Raw genomic sequence first — 4,941 nt, forward strand, 5'->3', positions numbered from 1 at the left:
GCTAGGACTGGGTCTGGGGGCTCCCGGAACTCCAGGGTGTGATTTTAATTGGGTTGATGCTACTTGGAGTTCTGTATGCTTCAGTTACCTGAATGTCAGATTGTTTCCCCATATTTGGGAAGTTTTCTGCTATTACTTCTGTCCATATTCTTTTTATATCATTTGTACTCCTTTTTTCTCATTGATGCCTATTAGTATTACATTGTTCATCTTTACATCATCTTGCAGAAGTTGAATTATTTTTTCCTGCATCCTAGTTGTTTTTAAGAGATCTTTTCTTACCTTTTCACTAGCTGCAATGGTGTCTTCAAGGTCTGACAGTTTACTTTCACTTTCATTCAAACGGTTTTGCCAGCTTCTGATTGAGGTGTTAATTTCCTGAATAGCACTTTGAATCTGTTTCATGCATTCTATTTATTTCCTATATTGCTCATTCAAGGATTCCATCATTTTTCTATTCTCCTCTATTTTTTTATGATTGTGTTCTTTAGAAGCACTTATTAATTCTTTCATTATAGTTATCTTTTTTTTATTTCAGAAAATATTCTGATGTAACTTCCTCTACACCTTTCTGCAGTTGTTTCTTTATTTCAGAAGTTATAACTTCAGAGATTTCAGGTTTGTTCTTTCCAATTGCTTCTATGGTATTGTCTCCTGCATCTTTTCTGGGTGGGCTCAGGGCCTAAGAATGCACTCTGCTCCTTCTCTTTTTATTTTATATAGCACTATCTTCTGACCTTTGGTATAGTGCTTTGGTAGTTATTACCCTAGCACCAGATCCGTACCTATCAAGTTCACACTCATCCACATGAGTGTGGCATAGTTCTGGCTGCTGTGCTCCACTTCAGCAGCCCTTGGAAGTGTACCTGCTATGCCACTCTGGCAAGATGCTCTGCTCCTGGATTAGCTGGGTGGTTCTTACTTCTAGTCTCTATGCAGGGAGTTCTGCAACAGGGTTCCCAACTGGGCCGGGATTCACAAACTCAGCATTCAGCCAGTAGGTGTCCAAAAAAATCTTGAGAGAGAAATTAGGGAAGCCACACGTTTCACAACAACATCCCAAAAAATAAAGATTGCACTGTTTTCTGGGTGTGAGAAACTTAAAGAATCAATAAGAACAAAATGTACAGTAGATATTGTGAAAAGATCTACAAAGTGTAGTACAGGGCTTTTTCCACCATCTTGGAGCCTGGGGAGTCCTGCTGGGAACAGGATTTCTAAAAGGCAAATATGTCTGGAAGACTGTGGTGCAAGGCCATTTTTGTTGACTGTAAACAGGGTCTCTGAAACCAGAGGGAACACACAGCTCTTCTTAAAATTGAAGGTGTTTATGCCTGGGATGAAACAGAATTCTATTTGGGCAAGAGATGTGCTTATGTGTACAAAGCAAAAAACAGCACAGTGACTCCAGGTAGCAAACCAAACAAAACCAGAGTGATCTGTGGAAAGTAACTCGGGCCCATGGAAACAACAGCATGGTTCATGCCAAGTTCTGAAGCAACCTTCCTGCTAAGGCCATCAGACACCAAATCTGTGTGATGCTGTAACCCTCAAGAATTTAAACTGATGGAAAATAAAAGTGCATTTGTGCTCCTGTAAAAAAAAAATGTGGCACAGGGTTTCAGGGTTAATCCTGAGGGGACTTGACTGACCTTGGCAGATACAAAAGTTACATTTCTTGTTATATAGGTCTTGCTTTATCTTGGTCTTAACCATCAAGCAGAAAAGTATAAAAACGAGGTATAAAAAGTAAAGTCATATTAATAGACTGAGCTGTAAAAGGCTCAAGTCAGCAACTTCTGACATTGCCAGTCCTACAGATAACCCACTACTATTATGAACTACTGGACTATATTGAAATATTTTGCTGAATTCACACACCTACAATATTTAAATGACAATGGAATACCCATCTCTGACAAAACTAAACAAAAAAGGGGATATAAATTAATTACCATTTTGTATCTGTATATTCAAAATAGGATAGATATACAGCTTGTTCTCATAATGAATAAAAAGATTTGTTCTAATAGTGGTTGTGGACAGGATATCATGTCTGCATCTTGTACAATGAATAACCACTAAGACAACAATATGCAATGTATTTATTGTTGATACTGTCCTATGAATTTTTTTTTTTTTTTTATGGAACTGGGGATTAAAGTTTTTTTTTTATGGAACTGGGGATTAAACTCAGGCCCTTGTCCTTGCCAGGGAAGCACTTATTCCACTGAGCCATCTCCCTGGCCCTTACTATTCAGTTTTGAAACTATCTCATTATTATTTGTTTCTCAATAAAATTATTTTTAAAAAATAGATGTTGTGAAATAGGAATAAATATTCTAAAAGGAAAGGAGAACTACAGAGAGGAGAAGGGGTAGAGAAAGGTTGGGAAAGGAAGAAAAATGATTTTTCAAAAGGATAAATGGGAAGCAAATCTTTGTAAATAGGAAGGAGAAGAAGAGGTATTGAATGGATGGGAAGGGATTAGGGGCAAAAAATATATCACATACAGATACACACTCTCTACAATAAATATTATCTTCATGTATATCCAAATTGTATGACTAAACTTCTTTTTTTAAAAGAATAACTATTACCAAGAAATCGAATGACAAGTGCTGGTGAATCTGAGGGAAAAAAACAGTTCTAAATCATTGGTGAGACTATAAACTTGTGCAATCACTGTGGAAATCAGTATGAGAATTCTTCAAAAACTAAAATTAGATTTTTTTCATCCAACCATTCCCTTTCTAGGTATCTTCCCAAAAAGTTAAAGACACCACACCAGTCATGTTTTCAGACTCATGTTTCTAGCAGCAATAACTAAGTCTTGGGAGCAGCTTATGTTATCGTCCATCAGCAGATCAATGGATGAAGAAAATATGGTATTTACACATAATGAATAACTACTCTGCCATAAAAAGACTTGAGTCAAATGTAGGAAAATCCTGCATTTCATAGAGCACTAAAGGTTTTATTTGTTGCTTAAAAATAAATAGACAAAATGGACACATTTACAGCTACCAGGAGGAAAGGAAGAAGCGAGAAAGGAGATAGGGAAAGGGAAAGCATGAGGAAGGAAGGAAATTAAGAAGAAAAGAAAAAGAAAAGAAAGATATCTGAGTGAGATTTATAACAACAAAGCATAAAGGAAGGATACACTTGGTCTGCAGGAAGCATGCTTTTAGAACTGAGAGATTTGTAAATGTATAAATTTTACATTTTTAAAGTACAAATAATTTACACTTATAAGCTACTTGTGGATTAGTACCTGAACTAGTTGTATAGTTAAAACTATGAACCACTTGTGCAATTAAATTGTAAATAATGAAAATTTGTAAATGTAAAACCACATGGTATTTGTAAAATTGCACAATGGCCAATTGTGGCCAAAGTTGTCATAACTGATGAAACCTGCTTTGACTGTGGGGGCCAACTACCTTGATCTTTGAGCACTTTGAACCTAATCCTGAGGAAAAAATTCTCTAGGCCTTTGCCATTCTGGAACATGGTGCTCTGGTGCTCTCTTCTCAAAGCAAATTCTTTTACCTTTCCAACTCTGAAGCTGCAGAGACTTGAGTCTGGCTGATTCTTATGGTGTTATCATGCCATCTTTTCTGTTGTCTTCTTCTAAAATACTTGGCTTTTCCTTGCTAGTCTTTTAGACTTAGATTTGTCCTTTATCCTTGTCCTAGCAATACAAAGCAACAGAAGTTTCACTTTGGGAATTTTTTTTTTTTATGAGACTGTCTCAGGCTGAGAGATTTTGGTGAAGGGCAACCCCTTATCAATCTCAGAGTTTGACTTGGAGGTTGATTGTGAGTAATCTCTCATCTTTTGTGCTATACCACACTTGTGACTATAATAGACAGTCACTAAGATCTCTGGATAGCACTCAAATGTGTGATTCTGCTGTGAGCTTCCCTCAGTGGTGGGATCACAAGGGTGCAGCACTGTGACCTGCTCTGTTGGTGTGGTTGTGGTCGGTATTAATCTTTCTACAGTTTTATTACTTAATATTTATTAAATGTTATTAGTACATTAACACTCAAATAACTGTTCCTGGATTTGTCATCTGTCTGGCTATTTGTTTTCTATTAATAGTCTTCTGTTATTGGTTCCTTTGTACTTCCATCTTGCATTAAGGTTGAGCATTTATACTGTTTCGTTTGCTTTATTGTGTTGGCTTATTGCCTGAATTTTGCAATCACTATCACTTCTCATAGTTGGTTACACAAATACCTGATTCGTTTTACTTTTTTGAGCACTTATGCCAAAACTGCTTCCGAGGGAGTCTTTATGTGTCTGTTCTGCCCCTTCCTCCATCTGCCTTTCATCAAGAATTCAACTGCCCACATTAGACTTCTTGATGTTGTCCCACAGATCAGGTGTAATCTTTTCATTTTTAAAAACTTTCTCTTTTCTGTTCATGTGCCATGTTCAATAATTTCTATCACAATGGATTCAAGTTTTCTTCTGCCATGTTTAAATGCCTTAGCTACTTTCTTCATCTCTGAGACACAATATCTAACACCCACACCTCTGAGGAGAAAAGGTTTAGGCAGCTCACAATTAGTCCAGGTTTCAGTTCATAATCAGCTGGATCCAAGGTAGAGTAATAAGGCAGAGCAGAGGAGGGCACAACACAGAGCAGAAAGCTGTGAGAGATGAAGGGTAAAGGGAGGGCTACAGGCCCTCTCAGGCCACGCCCTCCATGACCACCTCCTCCAACCATGCCTCACTTCCCAGCATCACATTTAGAGGACTAATCCTTTGATACCTTTCACACACCATAATCCAATCACCTCCCCAATGCCCATCTATGAGTGCTGGGGCATTGGGAGACAGCTAGATAGAACTAGGACATTACTCTGCTATTAACCTGCTTCATCTCACCTCAGACATTACAGCTTTGGCTTCTAGAAATGTGATTTGGCT

This window comes from Octodon degus, unplaced genomic scaffold (genome assembly GCF_000260255.1).
Source record: "Octodon degus isolate 3935 unplaced genomic scaffold, OctDeg1.0 scaffold00027, whole genome shotgun sequence".
Taxonomy (NCBI): domain Eukaryota; kingdom Metazoa; phylum Chordata; class Mammalia; order Rodentia; family Octodontidae; genus Octodon; species Octodon degus.